General features: G+C 44.0%; 1 long non-coding RNA gene across 1 annotated transcript in view; it reads right to left on the reverse strand.

The window, feature by feature from the left end:
• The window catches only part of LOC128151961 (uncharacterized), a 157,563-nt gene that overhangs the window by 3,319 nt on the left and 138,144 nt on the right, over positions 1 to 16,100 (reverse strand). The window contains exon 2 of the long non-coding RNA XR_008238508.1: positions 11,193 to 11,300. This is a non-coding gene — a long non-coding RNA (uncharacterized LOC128151961). The remainder of the gene's footprint in view (positions 1 to 11,192; positions 11,301 to 16,100) is intronic.

Genomic DNA, 16,100 nt, shown 5'->3' on the forward strand with positions numbered 1-16,100 from the left:
CAGAGTTTAGGGAATGAAGTCTTCCTTTTATTTTTGTATTTATAGCACAAGCAGTGGCACTGTAAGCTTCCTCATACTGTCCTGCCAAAGTTGATTCAGCTCTGCTCTGACTGTCAGGAGTTTGCATGCTCCACTCAATAAGCCACTAACCATAAAAAGATCTTGGACAAGGGAAAATCCAATAGCCCTCAGGAAAGTAACTCCTCCCCCCATCCCAGAAGAGAACAACTCCCACAAATAAAAAGGCAACCCAAAAACATTAGACAGGCACAGGAAGAAAAAAGAGAGGGGAAGAAGAAAGGCCCCAAACACGTCATGGGCAGTTCTCATAGAAGAAATATGCTATACATTGTACCCTTGAAATTTGTGAACAAATGACCAGGGGAAAGAGGGGCACAGCTGAAAACAGTGGGATTGGGATGGTGCTTGAGATCGCGCAATGTTAGCATCAGACACAGAAATGTGTGATTCTTCAGCGCTCAATCTGAAAGGGCTTTGCAAAGATGGATCAGCAACTTTATTAGCACTTTCAGATGAGCTAACTGAAAGAGAAAGAAAATGGAGTCACTTTGCCCAAGTTTTAAAGAACAGAAGTCCTGTTTTTTAAAGGTCTTTCACGTTTCAAAAGTTGACTTTATTCTGAATTGCAATGAAACACCCAAAGTCTGAAATTCACAGCAAAGGGGAATTAGAAAACCCCACCTCAACGTATTTCAAGTTGATTGACAGGTTTTGTTGTAACGGAAACTGAAACATTCTGTTTTGACTTTGACTTTTTAAAGTTAATATTATGTTGTAGCAAAAAAGCTAATACAAAGTGAAAAAAAAATCAAGGCAGAAAGTTGTTTCAAAATAAAAAATAGAATGGGATATTTCAACACTACATTGTCAGTACTTTTTCCACTGATTTTCTTCCAGGAGTCTGCTGAAAGCAATCCTCTTTTGCAAAGTGTTTTGATTTCTGATGGCAATATAGTTCTTTTGCAATTTTTCTGACCAACTGTGCCAAGAACAAAACTCTGACAGCTCACTTCACCATCTAAGGACACATTTTAAATATATGAATACTTTAATACAAGCAGTACCATTTCGTACCATCAGCAACATGACTTTTTTTCCACAGGGTATTGAAACTGCCAGACTGAGTCTGACCTGAAATTCATTCAGGCCAGCGTGTCTTCGTCACTGATAGCCCTGAGTTGCCTAATCTGTTTTTGAACCTGGTTTTGGTTGACATTGGCCATGGCCAGCGGCAGTGAGTACCACAGTTTAAGAGTTTATATTTATTATGGCAAAAATTGCTTTTGCTTATTTCAGTCTTGCTGCTTCATAGTTTTCATTGGGTACCTCATGGGTCTTGTACTGACAGAAATAATGAATCATCATTCCCCATTTGCCTTCTCCACATCACTCCCAAATTTGTAGACTTCTTTGATATTCTCCCTCAAAAGTTGTCTCATGTTTTATTATCCTGAGTAATTTTATCTCTTCTGCAGAATTTGTCACTTCATGATTCTCCAGCTTTGCTGGAAACCACACAAGTACATAGAGCAAGAGCAAGAAATTTGCTGCCCGGTAGCTCCCCACCCTGCCATGTCCCTTGCCCTGTGGACTCCATGAGAGCCTCCCTTCCTTAAAAACTTGTGGTGAGAGATCTTGGCAAAAGCATTGTGAGATATAAGTTCATTACTTAGCAGCTGGATCACATATATTCAGGTAGTTGCTAGCTCCTCCAAGTCTCTCTGATACATTTTAAAGGTAAGACTTCACAAAATCTGTGCGGTTCTTCCCCAGCAACGTGTATGTATTTTTGTGACCAAGAATTCTGTTTATGATTGTTTCTACAAGTTTGACTGGTCTTTAATGGAGATTTACCGATCTGTAGTTCCCAGCAATGCCTACAGTCATTACTAAAGACTGGTGACACATTTGCCACTGTCCATTATTCTGGGGAAAAAATGATTACATACCATAATCAGTTGTTGAATAATTTCATATCTGAATTCCCTTTTAACTCTTCAATGACTTCTGTCTTGTTCTTGTGATTTGTCCAGCAATCTCTTCTATTGACAATTCTGTTTTAGACAGATCCTTAGGCTCCTCAGCATCAAATACAGTTCTGGTGTGAGACCCTGTCTCACAAGTAGTGAACAGTGAGACCAAGAATTAATCTTCTCTTTCCATAATGACCTTGCCTCTCTTGAATACTTCTTTTCCTTCTTGATCATCTACTGGTTTCACTGACTTTTCCTGTATCAAAGGTGGTTGCATTTGTTATTGCTGATTCTGCTGCCATTATCATCACTGGTACCTTTTATGTTCTTGGCAAAGATCTGCTGAAAATCTTTTTTTCCTGCTTCATTTAGTTTTACATTTAGTGTGCAATCTTTTCTAGTTTTCTCATTTTAATGCTTTTTTAATTTCTGATAGTTTTCTTTTACTAATAACCAGAGTGGTTTTCTGAAGGGTTGTTTTTGTATTTAGCATGGTATCTCTAGCCTTCTTGCCGTGTGCAAACATTACTTGCTCCTTCTATTTTTCTGTGCATGGGTAGCTCAGTATTAAAGCATGTTTGATGACAAATACTGAAACTTACTGTTGATATTTAGCACATGTATTACTCAAGGGTTATTTTGTGACTAGTGCCACCTGAGGAGTATAAAATGTTAATAGCTATTGAATCAGTTTAATTTCTTTGTCAATTGTTGACATTTTTATTTCACCACTGTAAGCTGAGAAAGAGTAAATGCAATAAATCCCTGATAAAACACACTCTGGTCTCCTAGCCTGGTGACTTATCCTTTAATCCATAACACTTTTTAACCACCTAACTTGCTTTTCCTAGTCCAGAACTCATGAAATCTACAGTATTTTCTAGCTTTCTTACAGATTTCCCATCTGTCCATCATCAAATGACTCCATGTATCCAGTGAGAATGACAGCACTTCCTCGCTTCAGAGATGTAATTAGTGTGAGGAGATGTACGGTAACACAAGCCATGGAGATACCAGCTCAGCGCATGCTAGATGTGAGAAAGATTTTCATCTCCCCCATCATGTGATACTTATTTTCTTTGGAGCTTTCCAAACCTCAACCCCTTTTTCTACTTATTCTGCGAAGACTGAGTCGACTTGCTGAGATGTAAGACCTGATACCTGTGAAAATGGATTCATATCTACTGTTAAGGAGTGCCTACAATTTGCTGTATTTGGGAAAAGAAATAATTTTTGTTGCAATGAACAAACTTGCCCTGGAGCCCAGTGAAACACTGGAGACAAGTTCATACATAATAGGAGGGGTTGAACCTCCTGCAGTTCAAGGTTTTATGATTCCTATGAACTGCCTTGGGGGGGAATTGGAGAGTTTGTGAGCCTGGACTGAACCCGTGAACCATGTCTTCCCACCGCTGAAACACGGGGGGCCACAGATGAGGAGCACCCAGCTGATTCTAGAAGAGTCAGCTGCACACAGGGCAGAGGTGCTCAGGCAGAGCTTAAAAGCAGCCTACAGACAACTTTCATTTATGGCCACCCGCCAGTACCTAAGGGGCTTTCTGGCAGCAAACGACCACTGGTTCCTCCTCACCTGGGTAAAGAGGGTTTGTCCTCCGACAACGTGCCCCCGCTGGGGCACCAAATAGCCCAGCGTGCTCCTGCGCCGGGTTGGTGGCAAAGGTTTCATGGGGTGATGTCTGTGCAGCACGAGGCTACTCAAATCTCCGCTTGGGCTCGAGCTGCCTTCTCCTGCCCCCCAATACAAGGAGGCGAGGAGATGTCACCGCAGTGCCCCACCGCTGCAGAGGCAGTGTCTGGGATTCAGACTCTTTGGAGGACCTAGCCCAAAATACTCATTACGGAGCACTTGTATTCACAAGCCTAACACCTTTTAGAAGTCTGATTTACTGCTCACCGTAGCAGCAGTACTTAAAGTGTTGCCTCCAAGGAGCTTTGGGTTCCTATTACAGGCTTGGAGCTCCCTAGAAGTCATCTAGGTCTGACACAGGGCTGAGAGGAACTGCTAGAAAGAGTCATTTGCACTGGGAAATGCTTGTTGTGTATTCCCATTAGAAACAACACTGTATTATTTTTTATATATATATATATTTTTAGCAAAAAGTGTTTTTAAAAGGGTCAATAACTCACAGATACAGAGAGAATAATTTACTAAAATATGTGCTGCTTTGTTCGTCTGGAGACCCTCTGGGCAAAAAAACATCAAGGATAACAAGCATGCTAAATACTAATAGTCACAATCATAAAAAATTACATGCATGATTAAAATATCTGTTTCAAGGCACTCTTATATTTGCTAATAAAAGTCTCCTTATGAATATCAAAATACAATTTTCCATATGAAAAGGACAAGCAGAAAACAAATTACATCTTAGCTTTATTTGCAGTGACCTTGCAAGATTTCTAAAAATCTGACCTCCCTATCTTTTAAATGCATTCAGTGTATGTAAATGATTTAGATAAGGATGTCAGATGCAAGACACCAGCGTTGGTTGATAGTACCAGAACCAGAGAGAGAAAAAGTGAACAATGAACAACAACGTAACAGGATTCAGGATGAAGCAGATCTTTCAGGCAACTGGGCCCGTAAACAGAAAACGCAATTTAAATTAGACAAATGTTACATAATAAATCCAGAGGCAGTGAGCCAGGACAGTGAGAGTACATTTTAAGCAGAAGAGTAATTCAGAGCGAGCTGACCAGGAAAGGAATTTTCTCCAGGGGTTACTTTAGCAAAGCCCTCCGAGCCATCCGGCTGGAGTTCAATTCCAGCACAAAAGGCAATGGGAGACTGGCTGAATCGGAGAAGAGGCTATAAATCAGGAGAAGGGCTAACATTTCTGCACGAGGCGGGGCACTTTTTCACTTGAAGCACTGTGCTCGGTCACCTTTTCACACAAAAAAGGGCATTACTGCCCTGGAGCGGGTACAGCTTCAGCCAGCCAGGCTGGCGGCAGATTTTTGGAAGATGACTTACAAAGGGCGCCTGGAGTAGGGGATCTGCTCAGGGGAGAAGCAAGCCCTTTCCAGCAACCAAATGAAATCACCCAGATGATGAAGGAGCGGGGCCGTGCTACCTGCCCCGTGGCGAGCAACCTGTAACCAAAGCTGTGGACCTTCTGCTCCAGGCACCGTGCAGCTTGCTGCAAAGCAGCTCGCCGGGGGAGGATTTGCCAGGTGTTTCGCCAGACCCTGGAAACCAGAGGCTGCAAATCCCCCGGAGAGCAGCGTTTGTGCTCCTCTGAAATCCACGACAAACTATGCCCTTTGAATCCCTTAGCTCGGGGTTTCACCAGCCGATCCCAGAAGCAGGTAGCGGAGAAAAAGGGGAGATTGGACACCCCGACCACTCCCAGTCTTTGCTTTTCTCTCAAGCCTCTGCCACAACCCCCCCAAACTGACAGTCGGACTGTAAGTGCAGGCACCACCATCCTCCTCCAGATGCACAATCAGACATTTTAACACGTGTATGACTGTAGCACAGTCTGATATTGGGACATAAGGGGGGGATACGGGCTCCTAGCTCTTACGAGCTAATTGCTCATCCCCTTTAGCCCAGACAGCAGAGACCTCTGCTAGGCAGCCAGGGTGCAGCCAAGCGTTATACTTTCAGCATATGGACCATTTAAATTCCTAGCAAAAAGAGCAGTTTAAACCGCTTGGTGCTTGGGTAGGATTTCTGCCATCTGGTAGACTGTACCTTCTGCTGGCAGAAGCTGAGGTTGGATGCGGCTCTAGGATAGTAATTGTAGTGTGATTTCCATACAAATGGCTTGTAACTGGTGAGTTTGGGGCAGGCCCATCAGAAAGCATTTGCCTCGCAAACATTTCCCTTGTCTCTTGCTGTGTATCAGGAGTCCAAAGGAAATAAGGGACCCTCTCAAGAATATTACTGGTGCACCCACAGTGTGGACCTGGAAGGGATGAGCCAAAGATGTTGATGCTTATTTTGTTCATTCTTGCTGAAGACTGAACCAGGGATGCTGACAATATCCCTCCTGTCTGGTGGGAGAAACAGCCAGTGAGACCTGAGAGGAAGTTACTGATCTGGTCACTGGTGGGTTTTAAGGCTCAGAAGTGGACTGGGGCTCCAGCTGATTTTGTAATGACCACCAAGAAACGAGCTTTTAAGACAACCATGAAATCACAAAAGAAACAACATAACTGACACACTTCTTTAACAAGCAGAATGAACCCCCCAGTTCCTAATAATAGCTCCTGCCTTCTCTAGACTAAAGCCTCTAAGTGTGATCCAAAGCCACCCTCAGGCAGAGATCCCCGCTTGATGTGAACCTCAGCCCCAGCACACATGATCAGCAGAGACGCATTCATGCTCTGGGGTCCTTCTTGAACAAGTACATACATCATGTCATCTCACAGAATGAGGGCAGTGCTATGCTCTGCACTGCTTTACAAGGCTCCTGTATCCTCCTTCAGACACATCCAGGGTCTCAATGACATGAGACATTGTCCTTGAGTGACACCTGTCTAGAAGCTGCTCTGTGGATGGCTACATATACATCTGAGGGCAATTTTAATCTTGTATCCTTCATCAGCTGAAGGAGGCGTACCACCTTATGGGACATTCACACTTATACCACACCTAAATGCATCATGTTCAAAATGCAGATTGTTCCACTGTCTAACTTTAAGTGTTGAACTCAATTATCAAGATTTAACACAAGCTTATTTTGCATTGGTACCTCTTTCTGGAGGTCCTGTGTTAACTGTTAAATGGTGTGCTATGTTTTTTGTGAGGGAGACTGAGGGAAGCTAATTGCTGGAGCCTGTTTTGACCACAGGACTTGCTAGAAAGCCAGTGTGACAAAACCATCGTTATTTAACAACTGATTGCTGCTTTGGCTGTTCAGAAACCAGAGATGGGATTTATCCTACTGTCTAAAACTTCATCCACCTCAAAATTAAGCAACTAGTCAGTGCCAGCTGGTTAGGCTGGCACAATGTCCAGGGTGAGGGCAACCTGTGGGAGTGCGTCACATTGCTCTAAGGAGGGTATTTAACACAACAGGGACATGTTCACGTCAGGATGAGCAGCTCCTTTCCACTGACCAGCTGGAACCAGGTCTTGGTTTGGTCTTGATGCCCAACTCATGGATTGAATATGATAGACCAAACTGGGTGCAATGAATGCCATTCCCAAATGCTACCACCTTTCTACAGACCTCTCCACTCCTACCTTCGGTTATAGAGGTGGGCTATAGGGAGGCCACTGGACAAGCACATCTCTGCACTACGACCCAAGGAACCCCAGCCCACTCTGTTGCCAAAGGCTTTTTTGGTGTAGGTGGACAGAGAGGACTGCTGGGTGTGTTGTCTGCAGCACTCTCCCAGCAAAAGTTGTATTGAGGGGCATTCCCCCATTCTGTTAAAATCTTCCACCTATTCTAATATCTATACTGTTATTAAAAGCTCCAGGGTTTTGTGAAGTATTTTTTATTAACAGATATGAGAGAAAGGAGCCTTTGTTCAAGACCTAAAACACCCAGGTAAAACCTGAAGGACCTCTACTGTTGATGCCTGCAAGAATTTTTCCACCAGAGACAGCTGAACAACAAAATTGACACAGATAATATTGCTAACAGTAGAGAGGTAGGAAGAAAATAGAGCCCTGAAAACAAAACCTTTCATGATTCTTTACACCTAAACCCCAAACAAGTGGCAAAAAGCACAGAAACTATTTTTTTCCCCACTTTTCTTTTGTGTCCCACATAATGCTAGGTGTAAACCTGGCACCTGAACAACAGGTATATCTGCATGCCAAATGATTATCACAGGTGTTTCACCTCCAGCGAGATATCAGTGGATCTACAGTAAGAAAGCAGAAAGGGCTGAAGCTTTTATAAAACCGTCCACCAGGCTTTTCTGTTTACTTTTTCAACTTCTGCTGCCTTTCCACCGAGGTACAGCAGTGTCACTTGTAATTCCCTGAGGATATGTTAGATAAATAGGCAGCTTATTTAAGCAGCCCTATCATCCATTTGGAGCAGATGAAAGCTTTCTACCAGCTGGAAGGTGTTTGCTGTAACCCCCATGTCCACCCTCTACTCTCTCTGCCCTTTGGAGGCTGAAGCAGACTGCGGGAGCGGTGCCCACCAGCACGGGAGAGGGTTTTTGCAAGGCATCTGGTGTGGTCCTTGCGTGACAGGCTGGTTCAAGGAAAGACGTTGGGTGGTGGTTGCAATAAGAGCAGCTGTGATTCTGTACTTCCCTAATGTATACTTTAAACCAACTGTTTGTCTATTTGCTTCCAACAGATTTCTTGATTTGTAGCTTTTGCAGATTTAAAAAGCACGTTAATGGTCCCTAGATGCTTTTCTTTTTCTGTGACAAGTCTAAGTAAAATAAATTAAATAATCCTCAACCCTCCCCACCTCAAGTCCTTTCATTCAAATGGCCTTAGATATCTTCCCTCATTTTCAAATATCCTAGAATAATGCGGTATTCTGACCTGAATCTTGTTATATTTTGTGTTTTTCCTTAGAACTCAAGCTACTGGAGAATCTCAGGTTCCATTAAAAATACTTTTGAAGTAGATAAGTGGTTTCAGAGAGCAGCTTGAAAGCACAGTTTAAGTGCAAGCTACCAGATCAGCAGCCATGTCTAAAAGAGAAGCCACACACCACTTTTAGCTATTAAGATGCGCTTTGCAGCAGTCTCTTCTCTTCTGAACACTTGCTGTCAGATCAGCTGCAACTTCCCCGTGCTTCAAGAAGCTGCTGTGCCCCCCAGGTCCCACTCCAGCGTTCACGGGGCGCAGGCAGTCTCTCCTCTCTGCTTCCCAGAGGAGAAGGGAACTGCCGCCAGCTCCAAACTCAAGCCATGGAGGCTGAGAAGACATTTGTGGCCATTTGCTGCCAAAGGAGGACATTTTTGCTCTGCGCTGATGATGCTCAGCTAATTCACTGGTGCTGGAGAAGTCCGTGAGAGCTGTGCGGCGTAACCTGGGAACGGCAGTTGTGTTGTCAATAATAAAAGATTTTTTGCGGACTGGGTAATGACATGGGTCTGTCAACTCCCACACGCAAAGTGTGGGGGCAGAGAGCAATCAGTTGGTTTTCCACAATAATTTGGAGAGGGAGCTGCTGCTTTGTGGGAACTAATAGCCTTCTCCAGAAGATGAAGTTTGTGAGGGAGGAGGGGCAAAAGTCCTGGCCTAAGGAGACCAGGAGATTTGACCGGAGGCCAGGGGCAGTTTTGGTAAACTGGCTATCATAACATCCCTTGTATAAGAAAGTCTATGGGTATAAACAAAGGTGTCATCAAAGGATTTCTGACTCTGAATTTTTCTTTTCTAGAAATCAATGTTTCTTCCACCTGGATTTAACAGGAAAAAAAAATCCCAGCCCGAGTCTCGGTTTGCTCATGGCTAGACTGTACGAGTTCAGGTTCTCTATTAAATGCCATACATTCAGGGCTGTTTCTGTGGAGCTCTGCTGACTTTACTCTCCAAGGCCTTCAGCCTGGCCCTGATTTATTCTGCAGAAGTGCACAGCTGGCTCACTATGTTTCCACCAGCACTCATTCCCGAAAAATACTGCTGCTCAACCTGGGCTTGACAGCAAGCTTATTACTGGGTTGCGGTGTTGGATTTGGTGGGTTGTTTGGTGTGTTGTCCCCCCCCCATCTTTCCTTCTTCTCTCTCCCTCTGTCGGAGTGACAGTCACCATCTCGGGGATCTGGCACAAAAGGCTGGAGCAGCATGATGTGGCTGATATGGGCAAGAAGCCAGAACATTTTGTGTAGGTTAACTGTCCTCCTAGGCAAAGAGCATCCCTCAGCTTAGACATATGCCAGCAGCCAGCCATTCCTCCGCTCCTCCTCCCCTCCCCAGCTTTTCCTCCCACTCAGACTTTCATGCTCAGCCCAACTTGATTAAAACATTGCTGTCATTTAAAAAAAAAAAAAAGGGGGGGGGGATGTGTGGAAATTTCCTTGCAGCTGCTGCTTCTGTCAGCTGGCAAGTCACTTTTAAACTCTCCCTGATAGAAAGCAGCAGTGTGCTCTGGCTTTCCCTTCCTTGCTGCTGAAGGGCTCCCGCATGCAGACGTTTCCACGCCAGAACCATCCGGAGCAGCCTGCTCACGATGGCGAGCAGGATGCCTGCCAGCATCCTTCCCCCCTGCCAGTTGCCCATGGCTGGGCATGTGGGGTGCAAGGTCCTGGTCCCCCAGCAGAGCCCAGCCTGGGGACACCGGGGCAAATCAAGGTGGGACACGCCAAGATGCTGTGGCCCCACACGAGCCGTCTGGCAGGGAAAGATAAAGTGGCGATGTCCTACCTGTTCGTGCTATCGCCATGGCAAAACCACGCATGGAAGGCTGTTATCCCTCCCCCACACCATTTCTGATACATTGAGATGAGCACAAGAAAAGCCTGCGGTTGGGAACATCCCTGAGCTCTGAGCGGGGCTTTTTGGGGAATGTGGACTTCAATCCAGATGTGGAGCACACAGCTGGCACATGTCCTTGGAGCAGGCCAAGCCCAAACCACAGATCTGTATCATACCTCACCATTCCCAGGGCCTGCAGAACTAAACTTGAGCTTTACAGTCTGAGACATCTGCTCTTGAGTTGTTATAATGAACACAAGAAAGCAATTCAGCTTATCTTCTCCACTTGGGAGCAAACGTCAGTCCTCCACTCAGTAGTCTGCATGAGCAGCTAGTGACCTCCGAAGGGTGCAAACAAGGGAAGGGCATTGCTGGGAGGGTACCATTGCTCTGACGGTAAAATATTATGCTTTACAAATAACAACAAAATATGTCCCACAAAAAAAAAAAACCCAAACAAAAAACCAAACCACAAGCATGTTAGGCTACCTTCCCAGTTCTGCAAACGCTTTCACCCTCCTTGTGCCTTTTCTGTTTCTCACAAAGCCCTTCTTTCTTTTGTGCTGCCTGCATGGCCCTGGTTCCCTTCACGCTGAAGACTTGGTAGGATTTGTTTCATAAGCCAGGAAAGCCCTGGTGTACCTCAAAGTTCATTTATTAAATGGTCTTTCAGCCCTCCACAATTTAAAAGGCTCAAAAAAATGACTATAAAGCAAACAGCAGCTTGAAAAATCATGTGCTACCCTTAAATCCTTGGTTTTGTTTATACTTCTACAGCTCAAGGCACAGAAAAAACACATTGAAGTCATTACAAGATTTAAGCTTGGTACCTTACGTATGGTGACCCACATTTTCAAAAATCAGTGAAAGAATGATGGTTCTCCACTTCAGGTATCTGAAACAGAGCCTTATTTTCATAGAGCAGGGAGCTGATCTTCCTAAAAAGAAAAAAAAACTTCATTTATTAAGAGATAACTGGCCATTTAATAAGCCAAGCTGATTAGTTTTTCCATGATTAGTCACTGCAGTGTTCAAGACCAGAAATTTTATAGGATACAGCAGATAAGAAAAGGAATGAGCCATTTAGTTGCTGGAACAAGACTAACAAAACTTTTGCTATTTCTTCTTTAAGCTGCTAATAAAACATGTGTTCCAATATATCTGTTGCATGACTTGCTGTCTTAAAGCTGAACTTCTGAACTTTTCAAGCCATGGGAATTCCTCTTATTTCAATATTAATTTCTGTCCTCCATCAAAGTGACAATCCATTCAAAATTTCTCCTAAGAAAAAGTTCCAGGGGAAAAAAGTTCAAATCAAATGACAAATTTCTTCCATTAAAAGTAGTTTCATTCTACTTTCAACTTTAAAAACAAAATAAAAATACCTTTTAAAGGACAAGAAAATGAAAATGAGGAGTACTTTATGCTAAAATACTTTGAAATAAAATGTTCTTACATCCTCAAGGCAATTTTTCTTCAACTATTTTTCAAAACAAAGTATTGTCAACCTGTGCTGACAAAGTCTTGCAGCACATTTTTGGTTTTTTTGATACAGCAGCTCTTTCCAGGCAGGAAAGGTTACTTTGGGCAACACTGGGCTAGCTGAAACTGCACATGTATGGGCAAGGATAGGCAGGTGCCTCTTGACTAACAGGTCGCAGGCCAAACTTTGCCCTTGTAGGATCTAAAGGAACAGATACATATGACCGCCGGAAAAATGGTTAATGCAATTACCAGCTGACCGATTCCAGCAGCGAGCATGTTGATGCTGGAATTATCCAAATGACTGCCTGATGAAAGGATGCATTTGTTCAAAGCACATTTGCCTAGCTCACTAATCTCTGCAGATATCCTGTTGGGAAATCCTTTGAATCCAATACCTGATAAATGAATTTGGCAAGTGAATAAACATCCCACAAGCCTATTACTGAAATATTACGCACCTGTTACAAGAATGCTGCTGTGCATTCATTTTCACACAGTACCGTTGCTCTTTAAAAATGTTTTTTGATGATGGAGTGAGAAAAGCTGTTACCAAAACTAATGTTACCTTGAGCAGAGTTACAACCCACGTGCTCGGATGCATCTCAAGAAAAGCCTGCCCGCCATGGGTTGGGGTCGCCGCACATCCCTCATCTCAGGGCAGCAGAAGTCTACTGGAAGCAATGACCCTGCCCTAAACCTGAACAGACAGATATACGAATTCAGTTGCCCATACCCAAGGTCCGTGTGAATTTAATTTACCCCAGGTGTGGAAGTCAGAGAAAGGGAAATGCTGCAAGGCTAGGGAGCAGGGCTGTTTGCTGCTTGGTGGTGGAGGAGCATTACAGGTACGATTTAGGATTTTGCGCTGCTTGTGAGGTATTCTATAATCCTTGCTGTGAAAAATGGTAAGCGTCATGAATGCTTCTTGGTGAATAAATATCCACCTTGCTGACAAGGACTTCAGCAAGTAGGCATCAGATTATTGGCAATGAATTTTATGACTTTGACTTTAACAACTGTGCTTCATGGCTGCTTTGATCAGACAATTGATATTCTGGAGAGGTTGCCTCAATGTGGAGATAAGCTTAAGCAAAGGACTCTGCACGGGTCTGGTGAAGGAGAAAGAGTGGAAATTCCCTGAGCACGCCAGAGGGGAAGGCTCACAAAGACACACCATGTCGGACACAGGAGGCGAAGTGCTGGACAGACTTTCCAGATCATTGTTCTAGCAAATGGGTTTGCCGGCAGAGCTATTTCTATGCTATGGTTAATAATATTCATGGAGGGTCACCTCTACATTTGTAACAATGAACATCAGTTTTTCAAGGCACACATTAAAAGCCAGTTGTTTAATCAAGGAAGAACACCAACTCCAGTACCTCTGTCCACTGAAAAACTAAAAGCCAGAGCTTACATTTCAAACTGCGTGGAGGTCAACTACATGCAGAGAAATCATTTGCTGTCAAGCAGCTGAATGCAATAAAATTGTAAACTTTTCATAGATAATTTGCAAAAGAAAGAGAGGCTAAATTAATTGAATAAATTATTTCCTATGAATCATTCACTCTGCTCTAATTAACAGAAGCTTGTGTACTCAGCTCCTTCTGCAGTATCTCCATGGCTGCCCCTAAGGGTCAGAGTCCCTGAGAAATCCATAATTTTACTTTCAAATGTGTTTTCACTAAGTTATAGTTGGAAATAATAACAAAAGAGATAGTCTGAGGAAGAAAGGAGGAGAAATTATCAAGTGGACTTAGTAGCGGTTGAACTTCAATTAGGGATGGCATTCCAGTTCTTCACAGAAATATTTGGGTGCTTATCTGAACTCCTGCTCACACCACCTGGATGAAGGGCTTCTCAAAAGCTCCCCCCTTCCAGATGCCACAATTCCCCTAATTAATCCTCCTTTGGACCTATAACCCCATAGCTAGCCTGCACACTGATGTCTCCCAGGATTGCTGCAAACATTATTAGCCTGTACATTAGAACAGTTGCCAGGAAATTAGAGGGCAGGCACAGATTAGCTGGCAGTGGAGGGATGGGGGAATAAGGGAACATTAGTTCCCTCGTGGGTACCGGCAGATGAGTGCCTGCTTATGCAGCACGTAACACAGTCATTGCAATGCAGCACCTTCCCTGTCCCCACTCCCAGTTAGGTTAGAGAAGCCTCTGCCTTCATGCTGTCATTGTAAAGGTTTTAGCTACAGGGGTTTTTTGTTTGCTGGTTTTTTTTAAATAGCTGCATCCCATATGGGAACCACTGACACTACAATAAAGCAAACACTTTATTGACAAAAAACGTTTGCTCCAGTGGAATCCTCTGGGTTTGCTGGACCAGAGAATTACAGTGGAGAAGCAGACAGCCCAGTTCCCTTGCTGGAGATGAGACTCTCCCCTGCAAGCCAAAACCCTGTCCCATCCAGAGGATTTGTCAGTGGATGAGGAGAGAGGGGAAGAGAAGAGGGAAGCGGAGGGGCTGACCGAAACCACTGATCCTCAGTCAGGAAAAAGCAGCAACATCAGAGTTAAGCCAAGATCTTGGATTTCAAAGAACAGTTTGCTCCGAGCTCAGGCCAGTAAACATTTGGGAATTTTCAGGGTTTTGCTCATTCTCCATCCTTACCGCACGCTTCAACAATTTTTTTCTTGACCTATTAATGACTTCCACTGCATTTAGTGCCCCAGGGCCCTAACCCACATCACAGCCCCACTGTGCCGGGCACACGGTGGCAGAGACTGCCCTGAAGAGCTCACACAGTAATTAGGCAAGGCAGAACGAAGGTGGGAAGGGGAACAGTAATGCAGGGAAGGCCTGGGGTTTCAGCAAGGCAGCTGCCTCTCTGACCTGCTGCAGAAGCAGCAGGGAGCAGGTCTCCTGGCACAGTGTGAACTGGCCTCCTCTGCAGTCACACTTAGATGTGGATGCTGCTCCACGTTAAACGTCGACACGTGGTGCATGCTGATAGCGGTTAAATCCTCTGCAGAAAGAGGCACCACGCAACCCCCTTCCCCTGCCTGCCCCGAGGTAAAGCCAGGCAGTTGTGGGGTTCGGTGCCTGGCTGCAGCTTGGCAGGGTACTTGCAGGAACCTGGGGTTTTGCTGTTTTTCAGCACGCCAGAGTTTCTTTTCTGTCTGTTGATGGAGAAGTCTGAGGGGAGATTTTAAGGGAAAAAAGCTCACACAGAAAGATCATTTCCTCTTACAAAAGGACCCTGGGAACAAGACAAGTGTTACAGCGATTGGAGAGAAAGAAAATTAAACAAAAATTCATTTATCTGGAAAAATGAGAAGGATTATGTTCCTGGAAAAAGCCCCCTGTCCCTTTACCCAGTAGTCAAACAGAGGTCAAAGTAATTAATACTAAAGTATCCGTGTAATAGGATGTGTAGAATACAGTTATAAATACAGATTGCATTATAAAAGCATCTTCTGACAAGAGACAAAATTATAGGTACAGGATTCAGAACCGCTCTTCCAGAGAGTATACACAATTATGTCTAATCTGGGCAAGCTGTTGAAGGAGTGTATTGGTAGCAGAGCAATTATAAATAGGCCAGTTCATTTCCTCGCTTCCTCTGGTATTGTTCTGTTTACTATGGAGACTTCTCATACCTACACAGGCATGAGAGAAGGATCGGGACATATGTTTTGCAACAAATACATGAGCATACAGGCAAAGCAGAAGTAACTTTGCTCACTGGCTCTCTTCTGGCTGTAGTTTGTGTTGCTCTGACCTCATTCTGAATCATGACCCCACCGTGCTCAGCGCCACATAAACACACAAGATGACCTGCTGCTTTATTTACCTTAGAAGTTTGGTGTTTTTTAACCAAAAAGGCACAGAGTGACTCCGTGGTGTACCCAAAATTTCCCCTTTTCAAGGAGACTTAAAAGGCTGGTATGTGTATGCACACACGTTTCTAACATTGAAAAATAATTTAGGGAAAACCAAGAAAGCTTGGGCCAACTCTGCCAGTTGATGGTTTTATAGCAAGGGCGGTCTGAGCTCTCTGCTTTGTAAATAAGATCAAATCCATATACTTGCCTTTGCTTAGACAGCTCCCTATATTCTCAGGTCTCCACTTCCCTCTAGGCTGGTCAGTGCTGATATTGAAGTTCATATTCTTTAGAATAACACCGTAACAGGTATTATTCTGCCTGATTCAAGGGATGTAGGAGAATCATGCCCTGCATCTGTCAAAGGGCATCATTTTACATGAACGTTTTCCTTCAAAAAGAGAAGTGGAAGCTGC

This window comes from Harpia harpyja, chromosome 1 (assembly GCF_026419915.1).
Source record: "Harpia harpyja isolate bHarHar1 chromosome 1, bHarHar1 primary haplotype, whole genome shotgun sequence".
NCBI classification, from domain to species: Eukaryota; Metazoa; Chordata; class Aves; order Accipitriformes; family Accipitridae; genus Harpia; species Harpia harpyja.